Source organism: Urocitellus parryii, chromosome 6, assembly GCF_045843805.1.
Source record: "Urocitellus parryii isolate mUroPar1 chromosome 6, mUroPar1.hap1, whole genome shotgun sequence".
Lineage (NCBI taxonomy): Eukaryota > Metazoa > Chordata > Mammalia > Rodentia > Sciuridae > Urocitellus > Urocitellus parryii.
In genome coordinates, this window is record NC_135536.1 from 92,716,217 (window position 1) to 92,741,749 (window position 25,533).

The window sequence follows — 25,533 nt, forward strand, 5'->3', positions numbered from 1 at the left end:
ATCATTCTTCTTTAACACTACATTAAAATTTGACAAGTAGTAACCTCTTAAAGCACAGTTATGATGTGGAATCTGAAATAATTTCCATGAACACTTCATCCTTGGTTATATTAAAATCCATTGGTCTGTCATGTGCTCTAAGTAAATCCTTTAGCCATGCATGATCTTGTAACATCACGCAATGATGTTAGTATTTCTAAATACTAACACACCAAATTAGGCAGATCTTTTAAATGTTGATGCATTTAATTATATTATATTTTGAGAGTCACATTATTCAATAAAATTGCCAATTTCATTTTTAAAAGTCTTGTAAGTATTACAAAGTGGTCAAGCTCATGAAATGATATACAGATTTCCTATGATTTTCAGTTGAAACCTCAAACTTTATCATTGAAAACAAATTTACCATCAAATACCATCAAATTTTTTACTCAAAATTGCAAGCTTACTTTGTTCATTTTTGAGAAAGTGACTGCCAAATAACCAAATTTGATTAACCATCATTTGCCTGGCAGTTGTTATTTCAAGGCAAAATGTTGTTCCATTAACAGGGCTTATTTGATTTTTAACAAATTCTTTCAAAAGTGCTTTTTTTGGATAAAAGTATCATACTTTCATATGCTGTAGAAACTTTGTGTATTTCCTATTTTGTCACATGGAATGTTTAAAAAGACATGCACTCAATGATTAATTTTAGAAATGAATAATTGTGACTGCTTTGTCAAGAAAATTCCTAGGAAAATAGGCTTAAAAATGAGCATTGATGAATACTAGTACAGTGCGGTCTCAGAATCCTGGTATTTTTGGCTAAGGCAAAAAGGATACCATTGGTTTGGCATTTTCAGTGGAAATTTCAGCCATGCAGAATAGGCAAAACATCTTATTTTGAAAATATTTTTAGCTTGTGGACTTGTTGAAAGGATCCCTTGGGGTCTGTAGACCACACTTGGAGAAATACTTCTCTGGAAGCATAATTTCCAAGCTGCAGAGTGGCCACTGAAGCACAGTAGCAGAACTGACTCCAGCAATCTAGATAGACATAATCAACTAGGGGAAACACTGAAGCTACTTTCATGTTGAATTTTATTTTATTGAAGAGAACAAACTGATCTCATGAGCCATCACCATTTCAAAGTTTCTAAGAAATGGACATTTGTTCTTCTTAAGCAAGGAACAGGGATTCTTCTGCTTGCCTGGAGAGTTCAGCACGATGAAGCTCAAAATGTTTAAGTATATTCATCCCAGATCTCATGGTCCCATCTTTATGAGAATCCTACCTTTAGTGTAGGAGATTTGCCATAGCTATTAGTTCAGCTTCTTAACTCCTGCATCCTTACAATCAAACATGTTAATTTTGATTTCTTAATTTCTGCCTTCTGGCTGCAGGAGATGAGGGTCTTTTTATCTTTATTTTTTAAAAATAACAGTAACTATTATTTGCTCATTAAATGATATTTAAATTTTCTAAAACACATATCAAAAACATCCAGTGCTTCTTTAATTTCAGTACAATGGATTTAAGACCAAGTATACATGTTACATGCATCAAGGCTGGATCACAAATTATCATAGTCATCATCATCATCATTATCTTCTTCATATTTTATTTTCAATGCATTTGATGATTCATTGGCAATATTTTGTGATGATACCATATTAATGGTAATAAGAATACTTTTGGATTCAATTAATGATGGATTAATCATAACATTTGGAACTGCTCATGTTGTAGGAGCTGATGTTTTTCGTGTGGGTACTATAAAACAGGTATCTATACTGTAAACCTTTTCCCTGTCAGAGACACTGGAGTCCTACTTTAGTTGAGTCAGACATGGTTTGTGGGGTTAGTATTCCTAGTGTGGGAGTACATAGTCTGTTAGTAATTGAACCAACATTTAACTGCAGAACCGTTTTTCTTTCTGAGAAGTAGATGCCTTTTCTTACAAAGACTTGAGCCTGTAGTTTGAAGCTATGGAGCAGTATCTATCATGTAGCAATCTAGGACCTGAATTTGATTGATCAATAGCAAAGGGGGTGAATTTCTTTGCAATATCTAGTTGAAAAATCTTTGAGGGAAGGAAAGGTAAAAGACCAGTCAATTGGACACTGTATTGACAATCATACATCATCTGCATCAATAGTAGATTTCTTAGCATAACTTTAATAAATTTTACTATCATCTAGGATTGTGGTCACATGTCAGAAGGCAAACTCCATTATCAGATCTCTAGCTGTATACTCTGTAATCCCTATATCTTTCAGGATTTGTGCCATCATCTATGTTCAGCATGCTCTTGGGATATTTCATATTGGTAGACTCCATGATGTTTAGGGATCAGAATTTTTCAGCTAGATTATCCACTTCCATGTATTTCAGTCCTGATCTTAATGCAAGTTCTTTGCCAAGTATGGTTTTCCAACCCCTAATGTCCTTGGTCTTCTATGACATGCTTCCATTGCATGGTTAGATCCAGAGGCAAATATTCTGGTCCTCTATTGTGAAGATATTTTTAAAGTTATAATAGAGGGCTTCTTATTTTTTCTTTTTCTTTTCTTTTTTTTTTTTTTTGTACAGGGAACCAAACTCAGTGATGCTTAATCACTGGCCCTTTTTAAAACAATTTTATTATGAAATAGGGTTTAACTAAGTTGCTTAGGACCTTGATAAATTGATGAGACTGGCCTTGCACTTGCAATCTTTTTTGCCCCAGTCTCCCAATTGTGCACCACAGTGGGCTTCTGATTTTCAAATCATGTCTTAAGCTAATATCTGGATGACATGAACCTGTTTATTTTTCATGCTTCCAAGATTAAAACACACACACACACACACACACACTAAATTCATTATCCTGATTAGCATTACTCCCATAGATTATCAAGTTTTGGAACTATGTAAAAACCACTGTTTCCTCTATTGTCAGTGAGAAGCAGTAAATTTGGTAGTGCAGCATGCTAGCGTGCATTACAACCCCACTTGTTACAGCATTGGAAACCTTTTGCTATCTGACTGCAGGTATGTAGTTATAGAACCTCATCCCAAAGGCCTGCTTTCTAGAACTGTTTGGATTATTGGGGAAACTGAACCTGAACCATAAATTCTAATGAAAATATTTATGATACTGGAAATCTCTGGAAGCAAATCCATGAGTAGGGAAATAAAATAGGGAAGAAAAACAAAGCCAGTAAAGCATATGTTAGTAAGTGGGTCATCACTTTCAGCAACTAGAGCTCTAACTTACCATGAAGTCTCCGAGAGTCTCTAAAGCATACCTTACAATGGTCCCATTTAGGGATGAAAAAGTTGGGACAGCTTACCTACATTGGATAAAGATTGCTCAAGGGCACTGGCCCTTTTCCACTAAGCCCTATTTATGAGCCAACCCAGCTCAACCAGCCAGATAACACTCAGGCAGATTTCTCTGGAAGATTTTTGAGGTAGGAAGCCAAGGGTATGATTTTTCTTCCTTAGGGTTCATGGTGAGATCCAGAGGAATCTAAGGAATATGGACAGAGTTCTGAAAATATCTGTCACAGATTTCTACTTCACATCCACACCAAACCCAATTCAATAAGATGAAAGAATTAGATGTGAAAGGAAAAACTATAAAAAATTTAGAAGACATCTTTGTAGTTGTTAGACCTGGTAGTAGAGAAATATTTCTTTTTAAAAGATACAAGATCACAAAGATTAAGGAAAATATTCAATAGTGTCTTACTAAACAACCCATAAAAATAGTGAATAAAAAATGTTGAAACTTAGAGATGTTTGCAATTTATACAAACAACAAGAATCAGAGTATAGTACATTAAATACCCTTGTGAATAAAAAAAAATAAAATAAAAAAAATGGGGGGAAATGAATAAGCAGAAACATCAAAGATGACAAAACAAAAATGCTTCATTAACATTCATAAAGGTATTCAACCTAATTATTAACAAGAGGGAAGCAAATTAAAACCACAAAATTGGAAAAAATTGAACATTTAGAATGTTCCAGGTGTTGGCAAGAGAGAGCCACAGGAACTCTCATTGTGTTTTGGAGAGAGTGTAAACTACTCAACTTCATGAAATGCAGGTTGACATTTAATCGTAAAATCAAACACGTGTATTTCCTATGATCTAACAATATCACATACAGATGCAGACCTAGAGAAACGTTTGCACATCAAGATGTGTACCAGCATGCAGTATTCAAAAAATCCTTATTATCAAACTAGAAAGAAATGGTGTAAGGAGGATTTTGAACCTTAATTGCAACTAGTTATGTGACTTTGGGAAGTTACTTAGCTTCACGGAATCTCAATTCCCTCATCAATCAATCAATCAATCCATCAATAAAAATAATAGTAACTCCTAACTCAGAGGCTTGTTATAAAAATTAAATAAGATGTGATATATCCTTGCAAATATGCTTTCTTGTTACATGCTCAATCCTTGTTAAAATGCATAATTCTTATTTTCATTGCAGAGTCCCAGAAAGAACCATTTAAAGAGAAAGTATATTCTTTGCTCTTTTAGATTTTAAGAGCTTATTAAATAGCATTTTATTCTTTTCTAGTCATCTGGCCTTAATAACAGTTCCCACCACACAGGGCTTTAAGTGAGAATTAAGTGAGATACAGTACATAATAATATACTGACAGCTTCTGGGCCTGATGGTGATAGCACTATAGCCACTATTATTACTTTTTATTTTATAGAATTATTCTCCTTGTTTTCAAACTCCATGAAAGTTAACCCTAAAACCAATTAATTTCTTATTGTTTTTCTTGGCTCTGTTCTCACATATTTAATTTTAAATATTTTTTTGTTATATCTGGGTGCCCATCTTTAAACAATATTTGAATTTTATTTGCTTCTTCAAATTTTGTTTTCAATTGTTTTTATTTATATTTTTTGAAGATTTTCTTAGTCTTTTTAAAATTATTCTCTTTTCCTTTATGATCTTGTATATTGCTTTATTTTGGTTATTTCCTCCTTATTTTCTATGTCAAAAGAACTTTTTCCAAAACATTGTTAAGATCAGTAATTGACCGGGTCCTGCTGAATACTGTGGAGGCCAGAGGGGCAGAGCAGAGCCGCCGCCCGCGCCCGGAACAGGCCCAGCGACCCACCGGCGTGGCAGTCACGTCACCCCATTTGGAGTAGTGGCCGAGCAGAGCCACCGCCCGAGCCCGCAAGGTAGGCAGACCTGCGACCGACCAGCGGAACAGGCCCAGCGGCCTGCTGGCGTGGTAGACACGTCACCCCAATTGGAGTAGGGGCAGAGCAGAGCCACCACCCGCGCAGCACGCAAGGTAGGCAGACCTGCGACCGATCGGAGGAACAGGCCCAGCGGCCTGCCAGCATGGTAGACAGATCACCCCAATTGGAGGAGGAGCACAGCCGCTGCCCACCCTGCAAGGGAGACTTTTCAACTATACAAGAGCAATATAAATATATAGGGGGAAAATTCAATAACACAACAGTTTCACCAAGCAGAAAGAAACGCGAGCAGTATGTAAAGACAAGGAAAGAAAGGACCACAAGCAATGCAGGTCAACTCAACTTTAGAAGAGGTAATAGCTGCAGCAGATGGAATGTCAGGTAAAGAATTCAGAATATACATGCTTCAGATGATCTGGAGTCGCAAGGAAGACATTAGACAGCAAAATCAGACAATGAAAGATCACTTTGACAATGAATTACATAAACAAATCCAAGAAGCAAAAGATCAACTATACAGGGAGATAGAGGTAATAAAAAACAAACAAACAGAAATCCTAGAAATGCAGGAAGCAATAAACCAACTTAAAAACTCAATTGAGAATACTACCAGCAGAGTAGAACACTTAGAAGATAGAACATCAGACAATGAAGACAAAGTATTTCAACTTGAAAAGAACATAGATAGCTCAGCAAGACTATTAAGAAACCATGAGCAGAACATCCAAGAAATATGGGATAACATAAAGAGACCAAACTTAAGAGTCATTGGGATACAGAAAGGTATAGAGGTCCAAACCAAAGGAATGAGCAATCTATTCAAAGAAATAATAGGAGAAAACTTCCCAGACTTGAAGAATGAGACAGAATCCCAAATCCTAGAAGCCTACAGGACACCGAATGTGCAAAATCATAAGAGATCCAAACCTAGACACATTATAATGAAGACGCCCAACATACAGAATAAGGAGAGAATTTTAAAAGCTACAAGAGAAAGGAAGCAGATTACATTTAGGGGTAAACCAATCAGGATAACAGCTGATCTTTCAACACAGACTGAAAGCTAGAAGATCCTGGAATAACATATTTCAAATGCTGAAAGAAAAAGGGATCCAACCAAGAATTGTGTATCCAGTGAAATTAAGCTTCAGGATGGAAGATGAAATTAAAACCTTCCACGATAAACAAAAGTTAAAAGAATTTGCAGCTAGAAAACCATCTCTTCAAAACATCCTTGGCAAAACATTACAGGAAGAGGAAATGGAAAATAACAATGAAAACCAACAGTGGGAGGTAGGACAGTAAAGGGGGGAAAATAATCAAAGAGGAAAACAAACCATGTTTAGTAACATAAACAAACAAATATGGCTGGAAGGACAAACCATATCTCAATAATAACCCTAAATGTTAATGGCTTAAACTCACCAATTAAGAGACACAGGCTAGTAGAATGGATCACAAAACAAGACCCAACAATATGCTGCCTACAGGAGACACATTTGATATACATAGACTGAAGATGAAAGGTTGGGAAAAATCATATCACTCATATGGACTTCGGAAACAAGCAGGAGTGTCCATACTCATATCAAATAAAATAGATTTCAAGCCAGAGTTAATCAAAAGGGATAAAGAGGGACACCACATACTGCTCAAGGGAACCATACACCAACAAGACATAACAATCATAAATATATATGCCCCAAACAATGATGCAGTTTTGTTCATCAAGCAAACTCTTCTCAAGTTCAAGATTCTAATAGATCACCATACAATAATCATGGGAGACTTCAACACACCTCTCTCACCACTGGACAGATCTTCCAAACAAAAGTTAAATAAGGAAACTATAGAATTCAATAACACAATTAATATCCTAGACTTAATTGACATATATAGAATATACCACCCAACATCAAGGAGTTACACTTTTTTTCTCAGCAGCACATGGATCCTTCTCAAAAATAGATCATATATTATGTCACAGGGCAACTCTTAGACAATAAAAAGGAGTAGAGATAATACCATGCATCTTATCTGATCATAATGGAATGAAACTGAAAATCAACGATAAAAGAAGGAAGGAAAAACCAAGCATCACTTGGAGAATGAACAATAGGTTACTGAATGATCAATGGGTTATAGAAGACATCAAGGAGGAAATTAAAAAATTCTTAGAGATAAATTAAAACACAGACACAACATATCAGAATCTATGGGACACATTGAAAGCAGTTCTAAGAGGAAAATTCATTGCTTGGAGTTGATTCCTTAAAAAAAGAAAAAAAAAAAAATAAATAAATGATCTCATACTTCATCTCAAAATCCTAGAAAAAGAAGAGCAAAACAACAGCAAAAGAAGTAGAAGTCAAGAAATAATTAAAATCAGAGCTGAAATTAATGAAATTGAAACAAAAGAAACAATTGAAAAAATTGACAAAACTAAAAGTTGGTTCTTTGAAAAAATAAATAAAATTGACAGACCCTTAGCCATGCTAAGGAAGAGAAGAAGAGAGAACTCAAATTACTAGCATACGCGATGAAAAAGGCAACATCACAACAGACACTTCAGAAATACAGAAGATAATCAGAAATTATTTTGAATCCTTATACTCCAATAAAATAGAAGATAGTGAAGGCATCAATAAATTTCTTAAGTCATATTATCTGCCCAGATTGAGGATATAGACAACTAAACAGACCAATATCAATTGAGGAAATAGAAGAAGCCATCAAAAGACTACAAACTAAGAAAAGCCCAGGACTGGATGGGTATACAGCAGAGTTTTACAAAACCTTTAAAGAGGAACTAATAAAAATACTTTTCAAGCTATTTCAGGAAATAGAAAAAGAGGGAGAACTTCCAAATTCATTCTACGAGGCCAACATCACCCTGATTCCTAAACCAGACAAAGATACTTCAAAAAAAGAAAACTACAGACCAATATTTCTAATGAACCTAGATGCAAAAATCCTCAATAAAATTCTGGCAAATCAGATTCAAAAACACCTCAAAAAAATTGTGCACCATGATCAAGTAGGATTCATCCCTGGGATGCAAGGCTGGTTCAATATACGGAAATCAATAAATGTTATTCACCACATCAATAGACTTAAAAATAAGAACCATATGATCATCTCAATAGATGCAGAAAAAGCATTCGACAAAGTACAGCATCCCTTTATGTTCAAAACTCTAGAAAAACTAGGAATAACAGGAACATACCTCAACATTGTAAAAGCAATCTATGCTAAGCCTCAGGCTAGCATCATTCTGAATGGAGAAAAATTGAAGGCATTCCCTCTAAAATCTGGAACAAGACAGGGATGCCCTCTCTCACCACTTCTGCTCAACATAGTTCTCCAAACACTGGCCAGAGCAATTAGACAGACGAAAGAAATTAAAGGCATAAAAATAGGAAAAGAAGAACTTAAATTATCACTATTTGCGGATGACATGATTCTATACCTAGAAGACCCAAAAGGGTCTACAAAAAAACTACTAGAACTAATAAATGAATTCAGCAAAGTGGCAGGATATAAAATCAACACGCATAAATCAAAGGCATTCCTGTATATCAGCGACAAATCCTCTGAAATGGAAATGAGGACAACCAATGCATTCACAATATCCTCAAAAAAAAAAAAATAAATAAATAAAATACTTGGGAATCAACCTAACAAAAGAGGTGAAAGACTTATACGATGAAAACTACAGAACCCTAAAGAGAGTAATAGAAGAAGGTCTTAGAAGATGGAAAAATATTCCCTGTTCCTGGATAGGCAGAACTAACATCATCAAAATGGTGATATTACCAAAAGTTCTCTATAGGTTCAATGCAATGCCAATCAAAATCTCAACGGCATTTCTTGTAGAAATAGAGAAAGCAATCATGAAATTCATATGGAAAAATAAAAGACCCAGAATAGCAAAAACAATGCTAAGCAGGAAGTGTGAATCAGGCGGTATAGCGATACCAGACTTCAAACTATACTACAGAGCAATAGTAACAAAACAGCCTGGTACTGGTACCAAAACAGGTGGGTGGACCAATGGTACAGAATAGAGGACACAGAAACCAATCCACAAAACTACAACTATCTTATATTTGATAAAGGGGCTCGCAATGGAGGAAGGATAGCATCTTCAACAAATGGTGCTGGGAAAACTGGAAATCCATATGCAACAAAATGAAACTGAATCCCTTTCTCTCGCCATGCACAAAAGTTAACTCAAAATGGATCAAGGAGCTTGATATCAAATCAGAGACACTGTGTCTGATAGAAGAAAAAGTTGGCTACGACCTACATGCTGTGGGGTCGGGCTCCAAATTCCTCAATAGTACACCCATAGCACAAGAGTTAATAACTAGAATCAACAAATGGGACTTATTCAAAGTAAAAAGTTTTTTTCTCAGCAAGAGAAACAATAAGAGAGGTAAATAGGGAGCCTACATCCTAGGAACAAATCTTTACTCCTCACACTTCAGATAGAGCCCTAATATCCAGAGTATACAAAGAACTCAAAAAATTAGGCAATAAGATAACAAATAACCCAATCAATAAATGGGCCAAGGACCTGAACAGACACTTCTCAGAGGAGGACATACAATCAATCAACAAGTACATGAAAAAATGCTCACCATCGCTAGCAGTCAGAGAAATGCAAATCAAAACCACCCTAAGATACCATCTCACTCTAGTAAGATTGGCAGCCATTATGAAGTCAAACAACAACAAGTGCTGGTGAGGATGTGGGGAAAAGGGTACACTTATTCATTGTTGGTGGGACTGCAAATTGGTGCAGCCAATTTGGAAAGCAGTATGGAGATTTCTTGGAAAGCTGGGAATGGAACCACCATTTGACCCAGCTATTCCCCTTCTCAGTCTATTCCCTAAAGACCTAAAAAGAGCATGCTACAGGGACACTGCTACATCGATGTTCATAGCAGCACAATTCACAATAGCAAGACTGTGGAACCAACCTAGATGCCCTTAAACAGATGAATGGATAAGAAAAAATGTGGCATTTATACACAATGGAGTATTACTCTGCATTAAAAAAATGACAAAATCATAGAATTTGGAGGGAAATGGATGGCATTAGAGCGGATTATGCTAAGTGAAGCCAGCCAATCCCTAAAAAACAAATGCCAAATGTCTTCTTTGATATAAGGAGAGTAACTAAGAACAGAGCAGGGAGGAAAAGCATGAGAAGAAGATTAACATTAAACAGGGATGAGAGGTGGGAGGGAAAGGGAGAGAGAAGGGAAATTGCATGGAAATGGAAGGAGACCCTCAGGGTTATACAAAATTACATACAAGAGGAAGTGAGGGGAAAGGGAAAAATAATACAAGAGGGAGAAATGAATTACAGTAGAGGGGGTAGAGAGAGAAGAGGGGAGGGGAGGGGAGGGGAGGGGGGATAGTAGAGGATAGGAAAGCAGAATACAACAGACACTAGTATGGCAATATGTAAATCAATGGAAGTGTAACTGATGTGATTCTGCAATCTGTATACGGGGTAAAAATGGGAGTTCATAACCCTAAATCAAAGTGTGAAATATGATATATCAAGAACTATGTAATGTTTTGAACAACCAACAATAAAAAAAAAAAGATCGGTAATTGATGATTTTTCTGCATGGCTTATAAATCTAAGGAGGCTTCCTCTGTGGCTTACAGATCAGAAACCTGGGCTTGGTAGTAAAAAATAAAATAATGCAAAATAATAAAACATAAAACAATAAAAATGAAATAAAAATTTGAAATTATCATGAGAAAAAGACCTATGATATTCAAAACTCAATTTGATCATGAAAGACACTTGATTATCAAACAGTGGGTAACAAAAATCAGCCTAAGTTCATATAGCTGTTTAACGTAGGTGGCAGAAGCTCTCAGTTTGGTTATGTACATGGTGATAAGTGCTTGGTCTTCAAGTTCCTGCAAGTCACCTTACTCTGGAGTTAAGGTACTTTCCATCTTTGCCATGCAAAGTGAGGTCCAACAACCAGAAGCATCAGCATTCCCTGAGAATTTGCCAGATTGACAGAGTCTCAAACACTGCTCCAGAACTACTGAATCAGAATTACCTTTCAAGAGGATCCCTAACCTGTATCTATGAATAATAGTGTTAGTGAAGCTCAGAGTTAGAATCAGTGCAGGTCATGCTAGGCACCTTCCTTCTCTCTGATGGCAACTTGATACATGAACAGGTTCCTTATACCGTAAGACAGGTAGGACAATGAGACAATTTAGACAATAATGTTCTAACAAAATTTTAAACTCATACAATGCATAGGATAATGCATGTGTCCAAATCTCTTGCTTGGCTATTTAATTGTTAATGACAATTTATCCCACAAACATTTGCATGTATGAATGTGTGATTTTTTTATACTTGTTTCACTTAAATATTTGTTGAAACATCATTTTTACTATCTTATTGTTGATTAATTTCAGAAAACATTTTTTTTCATTTATTCATTCATCAAATAAGAATTTAATGAACACCTGCTATTCTACATTAGAGGCCAGAAACATGCAGATGATAAGTTACTAGAACCTGTTCTCAAGGAACACATAATGGGAAATGTATACATAAACATAATTTAACCCATTAGGTTGGATGATGGCACATGCTGGGTTAATGGCAGGGGAGAAGTACTTTGACAGAGTACATACAGGGTCATGTTAGTGAAGGGTAGCACATACAGACAAGGGAAGGAGGAATGGCAGAGAAAAATGAGAGTGTGTAATGCTGACTTTTCCTAAAGAATGAATATAGAAATTGCTTGAGAAGAGAGAGGAAAGAGCATTTCTTAGAGGTAAGACAGAAATTCAGAAAGAATGTGATTTCATCAGAGATTTTCGATTTGTCAGGTACTACTGAACCATAATATGCAAGAAAGAGTGGAGGAGGATAAGTTGGGACATTTCAAGTCCATGTTAAGAATCTTGTAGTTTATCTTGTATGGTGGCATTAAAAGATTAAATTTTAAACAAAGAAGGTCCTAGTCAGATTATCATTATTGGTGGAACACTCTGGCTAGCATGTGGAGGAAATTAAGAATAATGTGGAAGGAAAAAATCCAAAGGAGAGAGATTAATCAAGAGGCTGTTAGATTCTTGCCAGTAAAACAATTATGGGGGGAAAATGTTATAGTGCTATTAGATGGTGAGATACCAGCTTCACAACTAGTTAGAAGGTGCATCCCCAGAGACTGAAAACCCCTGTTTAAAATTTAATCTTTTAATTCCGCCAGACAAGATAAACTACAAGATCCATAACATGAACTTGAAATGTCCCGACTGTCCCTCTAGCCTTATGCTCCTCCACTCTTTCTTGCATATTATGGTTCAGTAGCACCTGACAAATCGAAAATTTCTGATGAAATCACCTTCTTTCTCTACAACCTTCTTTTAGTCAGATTCCATGTTTCAGAACAATATTGCAATCACTGATTTAAATGAAAAACTCAAGACATCCTCCTCCTCCATCCATCCATTACACCATAAAAAATGAAACAATTAAATCCTTTCATTATACAAAAATCTCGAACAGAGAGCAAATGTAATCCATCCCACAGGCTGTCAGTATTTGTACCACAGATTTCTCATCCTTTTGCGCCACCTTGGAGGAGAACTGGGGTCCAAGAGGAAAATCCAATCATTCTCCATTATCCTCTTGTTTAATTTATGCCACAGTACAGTAACCTCAGTACAGCTTTGCAGTTTCAAGTTTCATATTTACCCTGGAAGCTAAATGTACACCTTCAGAAAACTGCCTGTAGGTAAGATGAAAATTACACCTTAAAGAAATCTTTAAACCTGGATGAACTGGCTCCCCTCCTCCACATCCCAGTTTCTGTCTTAGGCATGATTTTTCTCACAGTGATATTCACTCTTTTTTTTTCTGATCTCAGCACAGTGGGACTGAGATTTTGGAGGAAAAAGTGTTTTTCCTTAGTTTTACTATATGTCAGAAAAGAGCTTACATGAGAAGGAAATGAGAGAAATGACAGTCCTCAATATGCAGAACTAATTTACCAGGTTCTTGGCATGCTGAGAAACTCACCAGGCTTGTGGTCCATCTTTATTTGAATAATGGCACATTCTCACCTAAAACTGGCAGGGGATCAGAACGCAGCTGGAGAGATTCCCATTGGACAGCTCATTCTGCTGTCAGGTAACCAAGTGGTTTTTCTCTGAAAGTAATTGCGCTGCATTCATTAGAGAATACTTGAGCCTCATGTAGGGAACACTAGCATTTTGACTTTTAACAAAATTTGTTGGGCTCCTACTGTGTGTAGTATACTACTAAGTAACTGTTGTATTTACAAAAACTTTTAGCATTTTTTCAATCCTATCCTGGGAAGAAGTTCTGCTACAAGAAGTACTAACGTTAGTGATGTCCATAAAAAGTCCTAGAAATTCAGTACTGAAAGGTACATCTGCTGGTTATCTAGCAGTCTCCCTTCTATGTTTCCTAACCCCTCTGCAATAGCAATCAAAAGCAAGTCCAGTTTATGCTTGTGTGTTTATGGGGGTGGGAGCCCTCTGTTTCAATCTCTCAAATACTTTAAAATCTTTGTATTTTCACCACATTATTTCATGTTTATCCTTGGGTACAAAATAAGAAGCCTGTTTCCTCTTCCACATTAGACTCCTTTTACACAATTCAAGATATTCATTTTTTCATTGTCATAAGATCTCAATTTAAAAAAATTTTTTATCACTCCATTTTTATCATATAATGTGAATTCTAAGTTCCATAGTAACCTGATCATTTTTCACTGGATTTTGAGTTGTCTCTCCCCCTCTTTAGGAGTGGGTCCTAGCATTGAACATCATCCTCATTTATGGCTGGACTCCTAGGGAATAAAGCAGAATTAATTATTTATCCATTATGAATATTCTAATTTAGTTAGTGCAGCTCAAATTTCTATTATATTGTTGGGTCTGGTTGTATTTTCTCATAAGGTCTTTTTATACTACTTTGAATATCTCCAAAACTCATAGTGTGGAACCTGTATGGCAATGCTTCCATCAGGGCTGAGGGATCAGGGGAATAAGGTAATACACTCTGAAGTTACCAGCTAAGACTTAATTCAGATCTGAAATTTGTCCAGCCTTCTCTCCTGTCACCTTAATTTATGACAGCAGAACTTGGGTAAAAATGAGGAGAGCCAACCAGAGAGAAAGAGGGGAGGTCACGCTGAGTATCAACAGGGTAGAACACAGTACAGGAAAAAAAAATTATTAGCTAAGGAATAGTGAAGGAAAAAAGTTAAACGAATTGTAGTTTCTGTGCTTTCATTTATCAACCTTCTGATCTTGAAGAGATACTTAATTTCCCTGTGCTTTAATTTTGTCATTTTTAAGTGAGAAGCACTATAACATCATATATATATATATATATATATATATATATATATATATATGTGTGTGTGTGTGTGTGTGTGTGTGTGTGTGTGTGTGTGTGTTTTATAAGAAACCAATTAAGTGTTGTGTGAAAGCATTCTTTCTTCCATTCTCATCCTATTGTCCTTTTCCTTGTATCACTTTCATTTCATGTAGGAGCCACATAGAACTAGAAGCCTGGAGAAGCTATAATGATAATAAAATTGACAGAATGATAATAATGAGAGGGTGAAGATGCCTTTGGAGTGGGAACACAGGGAGCTCTTGGTGGGCCAGGTTTGACATATTTTTCACAAATTCTGCTCTATCTTATATAAATGAATTCTAGTAGCAAAGTAATGACATATCTATGTATTTAAGCTAAACCCTCCTTGTTGCCTGGTAGTTAATATATTGAAGTTTCATTTCAGATTTATCAAAGGAAGATAACACTGAATACCAGTTCTGTACTCTTGGCAGAGGTCACTAATTCAGAATAGCACTGACCAGGACAGGCCTCCAGTGCTCAACTGCATTTTCTAGGTAGCCATAAACAACTCTCCAGCCTCGTGCTCTTTGCTGCTATGAGAGACTAAATTAGGTTGCTTTAATTGGTCCTGCCTAAAATAAGAGATCTGGGGAATGCCCAGTTACAATTGCTATGGTTGCTTCTTCCCATGTGTGTTTTTTCCTAACAGATGGTTCTTCAGATACTTGAACCTAGTGTCCAGGTCTTGTTTTCCCATAGAAGGCAAGGATGTAGGGCACCTCCAGTACAGTCCTTTACCCCTAATCCAGGCTCACAGGTCACAAGATTTAAGGGTCCTTGGCCAGTTCCCAAGACCTGTTCTCATTTCCCACATCATCATTATCACAAAGCTCCTCTTTCTTATTGTCCCTATTTTTCTCCCATTTCTGATTTATCTCATTGAAGACAAGCCTTGAACTAACTTCAGTTGGTTTTCGTTTGGTTTTGAATCATTTGTATGATTTTTCTTGATTGTAATGTCACGTTATTATATACATATTCTGCTGGATTTTCAAGAATCTTTTTTATTGTAAAATCTCTAAAGCTTACCTAAAATTAATTTTCATTTGGTTAATAACGAAAAATATCTCAAGAGTATGCAGGTATGACATGTAGATTAGTTTTTAAAGTCTTTGGATAATATATTTAATAGTTAGCAATGCTTCTTCAACAACTTATTAAAAGCCTTCAAAAAATTTGGTATAAGAGAGTTTCCAGTTTCTATCCTGAAACATCAACTTCTCATGGTGCTACACAGAGTATATGGGAGACTTGCATTTGTTCATTGGTTTACTGGCTTCTACTTCACCCTTAGGCAAGGTTTAGGTAGATAATCTTTCTGTTGTTAATTTTAGAAAGTCCCTAACATATTGAAACAGTAATATCTAGTGGCATAGCAGAGAATACCAGTAAGGGATTTTCATCCTCCCCCAAAACACTCTAAGATCTACTCTCCTCCGGCATATACATTTTCCTTACCTCAGTTGTCCATATGTGACTAGTGACTAGTGAAATTGTTCTGTCTCCTGGTGGAGCTTCCCATTAGCCAAGCCTGCAGAGAAGCCAGGGGGACATAAGAGGAACCCAATGATGTAATCCAAACAGGCAGCCTTTTGGGGTTGCATTTTGAGCGCATTTTGGAGAAGGGTGAAAAATGGATCTAAAGGATCAAATGGAAGATAACACATAATCTTCATCAGCTTATTTATCTTTATTAAGTGTTCATACAAACAGACATATATACATACTATTTTGCTACTAAGAAACACACACACACACACACACACACACACACATATATATATATATATATGTGTGTGTGTTACAAAACATTGGCAGACATTAATGTGAGGATTAGACAATTTCAAATGTGATATAATAAGAAAATCCAGATACAAGTTGAGTCAGCTGTGTTTGAAGCATCCAAGTTAGCAGATGTTACCAATTCAGAATGGCACTCTTCCCACTGACCTGGACAGGTTTCCAGTGTTCAACTACATCTTCCAGGTAGCCTCAACAGCTTTCCAGTTTGGTGCTCATCACTGCTATTAGAGACTAAACTAGAGTGCTATAATTGGTCCTGCATGTAGTAGGCAAACAGCACAGATAAGCCTAAGAAGAAGAAGCTGGTTCCAAAGAGCTTATTCTTATGTCATAAAATCAGATAGCATTTTCTCCCTAGAAAGCAAAATGTCAAGAGTAGATAAAATTTAGACAATATGATCCAGGCTCAAATGCAGATTGAAGCTCTGACAATGAGGGATGCATCTTTATTAGCACTGAGGATGTGCCTATTTGTGAATACATGGAGTGAATGACAAGAAGAGCATTCTCTTTGGGGATGAATCATGGACCATAACAAATCCAGCTATGAAATGAATACTCAGATCCAGAAATTTTCCTAATCCCTGAATGATGATCACCTGGAAGGCTTATGGCTTTTCTGGAATGGAGCCTGACTATCTCTCCATTCTTTCTTTTTGTTCCTCATTTATTCTCTTCTTAAGTTATAAAAAATAAAAATCTCCTCAGTTTTCAATATTTCCCCCAGTTTAGATGTTAATTCTTTCCTGATACCATATGAAATAAGACTGAATGGTGAAATCAATCTGTGTACTTTGCTGGAAGTCACCTGTGAAGTGACAACCTGTTCTTTAGGTTTTGGTCTCTCTATTGTATTACTAAGGGAAACAAAAGTAACCAGTTCACAAAGCACAAAGCTGTTAATCACTTCACTACATAAAACAAAAGGCAATTTACACTATTGCAGTTCACTGTACTCTAAGCATTTCATTTGAGAGAAATGTTAACTCAATTACATTCCTCTTAACACCATTCTCCATCTGAGATGGATGGGTAATCGACTGGCACTTGTTGTATATCTTTAAATGTGAATCAAACACTATCTAGGTGGCCCACTGAGGACTAAGGGAAGTGTTCCACCAAAGTGGTGGAGGAAATGCTAAAATTCACATATGAGTGAGTCTTACAGATAATCACCTTGTTGGAATATTATGGAAAGGGGAAGGAGAGATAGTGATCCGGATAATACTTATCTCAAACTGGTTGTAGGGAGTTCATAAAATTGACCATAATTTCCTACATTAGACAATGCTGGTAGGATTCTGATGGAGATGAAAATGGCACAGGAAACTATCTCCCAAATCAGGTTCTGATGGGTCCATTACTGGGCATGATACAGACAGAGGGAACAAAAAGATAATACAGTTTTACTCTGCTTTTATTGACTGTTTTCCTTCTTCAGAAGAAAAACAAGAGAGAGACGAATAAATTTTATAACAGTCTGACTCTAATTTAACTTCCTGAATAAAGAGAAGTATGCTGGGCGACAGTGAAGTAAGAGCGGCCAGATTCAGACATTGCATTAAGCATTAAGGAACCCAGGATGGTGAATACAGATAGGGGAAAAAAATAGTGATGGTCTTAAAATTGTCTCTAACTTCTTAGAGAGTTTCTAGACTGCAATATAAAAAAGAAAAATACAGGCAGAACACGTGTTGTATATCTTGAATGATAAGGTGGAGCTGGGATTCCCAGAAGGGCAGAGAGGTTACACTAGGGCAGAGTAAAGAAGAGAAAATAGCTACCTAAAGAAAGTGCCACATGTTGTAGAGGGTGTCCTGTTGAGTCCTCAGCTGAGTATTGATCACAGTATGCATGTGATAAAACTACCTGAGGCCAAAAAAAAAAAAAATCTATGTCAAAGAAGTGGAGAAAAACCATTGGGGGTTACATAGGTCTAGGAATATCTTGGGTTCTTATAAGTAGAGAAAAATTCCATAATCTTTGATGCATTGAGAACAATATTTAAGATCTGTTTACACCAAATCAAAGCTTAAAAGCAAGCTTTAAATTGAAATAAAAATGTTTTCAAGTAATTTAACTGCATTCCAAATATAGTTTAAAATCTTTATAGGAATACAATAATATACATCACTCAAAAAATAAATTTAAAATTCATATTGTTTGGCAGCCAATAAAAGAATAAACAAACTGTAATTCATAATGAAAGAAATTATAAATAAAACAAACCCAGAAATGACAGAGATGATAGAACAATCACAAAGTCAAAGATCAAACATGTTAAAGCACAGACATAAATGTTCTTTAGAACATCAAAATTTAATCTCTAAAAATTAAAATGTATTTGAGATTATCAGACTAAGAATAGATTAGTGATTCTAAAGATATAGTGATAGAAGCTATCTAAAATTGAACAGAGGAAAGGAGAGAATAGAAAGAGGAAGAAGATGAAGACAAAGATGAAGAAGTAAAAAGAGGACATAAAGCTATATAGTTTGCTGAATTTGTTGAAAATTAGGTCCACAGACCAAAAATCAATAACTCCAGATATAAAAAAGTACTACATTAGGAACATCATGATCAAATGCCTTAAAGTAAATGATAAAGAGAAAATCTTGAAAGGAACTAGATGAAAAAGGCATAATAGGTATAAAGAAATAAATGTAATAAAATCAGGTTTCTTGTCAGAAATAGAACAAACAAGGAGACAGAGGAACAATACTTTTAAAGTATTAGGAGGAACAAAGGTTTGTTTAAGAATTCTATACTTAGCACAAGCATATTTCAGACAAGAAGGTGGGATATAGTTTTTCATACTTAAAAAAAAATGAAAAAAACAATTGCCCATAAAATGCAGTTCAAAAGTGTAAAATAGTAAAAGAAGTTCTTCAGACAGGAGAAAATGATACCAAATGGAATCTGAATCAGAATAAAGAGCATTGGAATGCTAAGTATGTGGCAATCATAAAATACATATAAAATGCTTTTATTTCTAAAACCTCTTTATTAAATATTTGACTAATGCACACCAACAAAATTGTATTTAAATGTTTAAACATGTTGAAATAAAAAGTATTTTAAGGCTGAAATAAAATTTATGGGAGACCCTTGTTTTGAATTGATTTCTTGCATGAGGCCCCAATGGAGTAGACCAAACCAGAATAGAGTCACTGGTCCTAGGTGCCAATATAATCAAAGAGACCTTAAAAACAGGCCAGTTTTCAAGAAAATAGGAGATTTACAGCAGCCAATTCAAAAGGGCCCAGTCCACCTGAGCTAGCATGATATAATAAATCCCTCTGCTTTAATCAATACAAGCAAAGTACCTGAAGTAACCTGATGATAACCAATTTGCCTTTTACACCAGGCTATTGCCTTGTTTCTGTTCAAACTACTTTACAAAACCCAACTGTTCTGCCTTGCCTGGTGGAGTTCCTATTTTGAAGACTGATGCTCTCCATTTCATGAAACATTTATAAAACACAATTAGATCTATGAAACTGAGTTTTTAAAAATCTTGTTCTTTGACACATTAGTAACTCAAATTCCAGAAAGAGAGAAGTGTATGAAATAGTATATTACTTGAGGGTAGGCAATATATAGTAAGCGAAATTAGTATATTATAAACCTTAAAGCAATGACTCAAAAAACAAAAGTATAATTGTTGCTAACCAACCAACAAAGAAAATAAAAAGCCAAAAGAAGGAGGGGAAAAAAAGGAAAAAGAAAACATATAACAGATAAAAAAAAAGTAGAAAATAACTAGTAAGAGGATGGATTTAAAAACCGTTATTAAAATAATCACATTAAACAGATGAGCTTAACATCCAAGTAGAACGTAGGGATTGTAAGATTGGACAAACAAAGGAAGTTCCAAATGCATATTGCTAATGAGAAGCTGACTTTAACTATAAATATAGAAATGGTTTAAAAGTAAGTATACCATGCTAATTTTCATATACAGAAAACCCAAGGGGCCACATTAACACCAAATAAAGTAGATTTTAGAGAAAACAATATTACCAAGGATAAAGATAACTTTTTAATAATGATAAGTAGATCAATTCTTCAAGAATACATAATAAAATTCTGAATGTGTGTGCACCTAATTATAGAGTTTCAAAATACATGTAACAAAATCAGGTAGTATGACAAGGAGAAATGAACAAATTCATGTCAGTAGTAAGCAATTACAGTACTTTTCTCTCAACAAATGATAGAACAAGTAGAAAAATTATTCAGGTTATAGAAGGCCTGAACAACACTATCGACAAACTAGGCCTAATTAAAATTTATAGACCATTCCACCAAATATATATTCTTCACATTTTCCATTGTACTTGGAAATTTTACCTAGGGAAACCTTGTTCTGGGCCATAAAACAAGTCTCAATAAATTTTTCTAAAAAATAAGATCATTCCAACTCTGTTGTCTGACTACAAAGGAATTAAATTAATTATCAATAGCAAAGATATCTAGGTGATATACAGCTATTTTGAAGTGAAATAAAATACTTCTAATTATCACATTGTTCAAATAAAACATAACAAGAGCAATGAGAAGTTGTTTTAAACTGAAAGGAAGTGATGATATTATATCAAAATGTGAAAAAATACCTGGAGCAGGATAGACATTTATAGTACCAAATATGTATATAGAATATGATAAAGGTCTCAAGTCAACCACGTCAGCATCCATCAAAACAAAAGAGGAGAAAATTAAACTATATGAAATCAATGAAATAACAGAAATAAACAACCAGAAGAGTAATAAAAATGAATAAAACTTTTTTGAAAATTTTGATAAAATGAGAAATCTTTAGCCAGACATATCAGAGAAGAAAACAACAGGGAGGGAGGTAGGGAAGGAGAGAAAGGTGTGTGTGTATGTGTGTGTGTGTGTGTGTGTGTGTGTGTGTATGTGTGTCGGGGGAGAATAACAACAGAAACTATTAATATTAGGAATGAGAGTGTAACATTTGTAAATATTCTGCAGGCATTAAGGGATAATAAGGGAAGATTATGAACAACCTCATGCTGTTAAGAAAATAACTTCATAAAGTGGACTTCACTGAATGCATAAATTATCAAAAGCATATTCAAGGAGAAAGACATTACTTTAATGGACAGATGTATAAAAGTAACTGAATTCATAGCTAAATTCTTCCCACAGTGAAAACTCCAAATGACTTCACTGATGAATTCTATGAGACATCTCAGGAAGATATAATACCAATTCTACATAAACTCTTCCAGAAAATTGAAGTGGACAGCAAATTCCCAACTAATTTTATGAAACCCATATTACCATAACACGAAAAGGAGAGGAAGACACTATGAGAATAGAAAACTACAAACCAATATCGCTTATAAACATAAATTCAAAATAAATTAAGAAAATTTTAGTAAACACAATCCTACAATATACAAAGATAACAACAATGCTACATAATCAAATTGGTTTTATCCTTAAATGAAAGGTGATTTTAACATTCAAAATAAATCAAGAGGACTTTGTTTTTAGCTTTGATACATAATAAGCTTGAAAGTTTTTTATTTCTGTCCTATCAGCTAGAAAAAGCTACACAAACTGAAAACCAATGACTTTTGTTGGACCCATCAGAAAATAGAGATCTCAGGGAAAATTGCTTCCCTGAAATCTGGAGAGTCAAGTGAATACAGAGAATTACAGCTGAGATTAGCCTACATGGAACAGAAGCTAATGGAACCATAAATTGATAAGTACATTAAAAAAGATTAACTTTGATCTAAGTAAAACAAACTGTAGGTTAAAAAAGTAGTAACTTTGATGAATTGTTTGAAGCTGAATGTGTTCTAACTTAGAGTGAGGAAGTTCTAGGGAGCTACCACTTTTATGGGTTTTATTTAGAGGTACTCAGGTACTTATGATGAAGAGGCATGAAAAGTCCTGTGTCTGGCAGAAGAGAACTTTTGAAATGTGGCCAAGTGTCTGCTCAGCAAAGGAAAAGACTTTACCAAAGACTTATCTGAGTTGGCAGAAAAGAAACTACTCAATTACAGCCTCCTAATCCTTTGTTTCTTACCTAGGATTAAAAAAAAAAAAGAAAAGCTGATAAATACTTGCAATGATACAGACCCATCTTAATCCCAGAACTGTAGAGTGCTTCTCCTTCCTCCATACTTCACCACCAAATCCATAGACCTCCAGCATGACAACACTGGAGTACAAGGAAGAAGTGCAAGGCTCAGATTCTACCAAAGAAAGAGTTTTTAGGGAAACCCAAAGACAGAAGGGGAGTCAATAACAAGAACACAAGAGGAAATCAAAGGCTCTGGCATCCACAACCACAACATATATTTGATAGAGCCTGTCTTCCAGCCAGATTATCATTAGACCTGAAAATAAAAGCCAATTTACCTCCCATCTTATTATATGATTCATTGAAAGCATGCTAAAAGGCAAGCATAAATGTAGCATGAAGAGAAAAAAATAAGTATTATGCCCTGAATCAGATCTAACACAGATTTTGGAATTATCAGACAAAATTTACAATAACTATGATCAATATGTTAAGAACTCTAATGCAAAAAATAAACAACATGCAAGAACAGATGGGCAATGTAAGCAGAGAGATAAAGCAACTAAAAAATAATTTTAAATAATTAAAAATAAAAACACAGTAACAGAAATGACAAATGCTTTCAATGGGATCATAAGTAAACTGGGAATGGTCAAAAAAGAATCAGAGAGCTTAAAGATATGTCAGTAGAAACTCAAACCCAGGAAACACAACAAGATAAAAAGCAAAAATTCTGTATCTATGTGTATCATATTAATCAGCAGACAACTATCACCCACATCTGGCCTGGGTGAGGGAATGGGTTTCCCTTCAGTGGGATGGGCTGGCTGAGAAATACAATCTAAGAGAAATAGTACAGTGAAATAACCATGGAACACAGAAGGTATTTTCAAAGAGGGGGCAGACACAGGCAAAGCTGACCAGACAGAAGAGGTCCAGCTTCTAACAAACAAAGGAGCCTGCTTTTGCTTTATTTATTTCTGAAAGTATTAAAGAAATTCTATGGAAAGTTCTTCACCAAAACAGGTTAGAGGTGGGGGCAGGTAGGCTGCTCAGCTCTTCGCTGGTGCTGTGGGGGAACTTCTAGCAGAGCAGAGAGGAAGTTCACGTGCATGGGGAGGTCTATCCAGTGGAACTGACATGGGAAGTTCCCTGGCTGCAGTGCTGAAGAAGGTCCATCCATTTCATGGATGGCTTCCAGCAGACAACTAAATAAAAAAAAAAAGAAAATATCTTGAAAGCTAGGGAGTATCTTATCTATAGAGAACAAAGATCTAACTTTTTATATCAGGTTTCTTGTCAGAAATTACACAAAGAAAATAGAGTAAAATACTTAAAGCTTAAAGAAAAACACAACAATCTAAAATTCTGAATCCAGCAAAATTATCCTTCAAAAGTGAATTAGAAATATTTTATCAACCTGTCAAAAAACGAGGGAATACATTGCCCAGAGAACTTTCTTTCAAGAAATATTGAAAGTAAGTTTTTTTTTCCAGAGATAAGGGAAATGACAAAATGTCTAAAATTGACATCTCCATAAAGAAAGGAAAGCATGTAAGAAGGAATAAATGAAGATACAAAAAAAAAGTTTTGTTTTTCTTATTCTTAATTGAGCTAATAGATAATTGTTCAAATTAATAATGGTAACAAAGTACCTGATTACAGTGTATGGATAAATGGAATGAATGACAGGGTTAAAAGTTTAGGAGATTTATTTGATTTGAAGGATGATCTGAGAAAAATAATATGGCCATAATGGCAGAAAATCACATAAGCTGTAAGTGGGTGACACTTTGACAAGATTTCATCTGGGGAAGGACCCAAATAGCATAAATCTGTCCAGAGACTATAACATGTGAGTCACTACACAGAAGAAAAAGAGGATAAGGGAGAACCCTGAAGTGACAGAAACTGGAAAGCAACCTTAACTGTCTAGATAATGTCACTCAGTAGGAAGTTGGACAGTCTCAAGGTCAGAGATCTACAAAGGGCGTAGTGGCTTGAGGTCTTAAAATAAAGATCTGCTTTGTCAATGGCCAGCAAATGTAGGGTGAGGTTTTATGGGATATGCAAAGTAAGTAGTCTGTAAATGTAGATATTAAACCAACTAGACCAATGTTCACTGCAAATGTGAATGATCTAAATACGCAGATTTGGGCCATAATCCCAAAAGACAATCCTGACTATTGAAATCCTGAAAGATCAAAATCCCTAAAACCAAACTGTGAAGATCCTGAAAAATGTAATTCTGGAAAAGATAATAAAAGTTATTGTAAAGACAGTTGTTTACATTTTTAAAGGGCATTTATTTTGGAAACATAAAAAAACTGAAAGAACATTTCATAGGCTGCTTTACAGGATAATATAGACAATAATGCATTTTAGGAGGAACAAATACTCAAGTATAACAGCAATAGTTTGCACATGTATAATTGTTGAGTGGACAACATTTATTCATAAATAAGTAGGTCAAAAGTGAATTGTATGAACACATATCACTGTGATTGGCAATTGTATGCACCCAGCTTTAAAACTGTAGTCATCTAAACAACCTATCTTTTGATCAAATTGATCAGGAACTTTGATGGACTGCTGAGAGCCATAGCCAAGTAAGAATGACGCATGGCATTTTTGGTTGAAAGGTGACCCTGCTCAGAGATTAGGGTGGCTCTAGGTTTAGGGTGGATCCTGCTGGGAATAGGGCGGATCCTGCTGCCTCAGGCGCTTGCTCCTTGAGTTCCCATGGAGTTCTCATGGGGGTTCTGAGAGAATTGGTACGCAGAGCCCTGGTGGAGGGAGTGTATTTTCCCAGAACGTGCGTATAGAGTGCCGGTGAGAGTTCGGGAATAAAGAGTTGCTGTTGGAATCTACAAGACTTTTGTGGTGGCTCAGATATTTTGTGCCCAGCCAGACTGCGGCAATGGATCACCACTACTTATGCAATCCTAAAGAGTTGACAAGAACATTTCTCCATTTATTGAGGAAGTTTCAACATTCTTATACA

At 35.5% G+C, this 25,533-nt stretch overlaps 1 pseudogene; it reads right to left on the reverse strand.

The window, feature by feature from the left end:
- Positions 1–1,559: 1,559 nt before the first annotated feature.
- LOC113185917 (transcription initiation factor TFIID subunit 9-like) lies at positions 1,560–2,280 on the reverse strand (annotated as a pseudogene).
- Between the last annotated feature and the right edge of the window lie 23,253 nt (positions 2,281–25,533).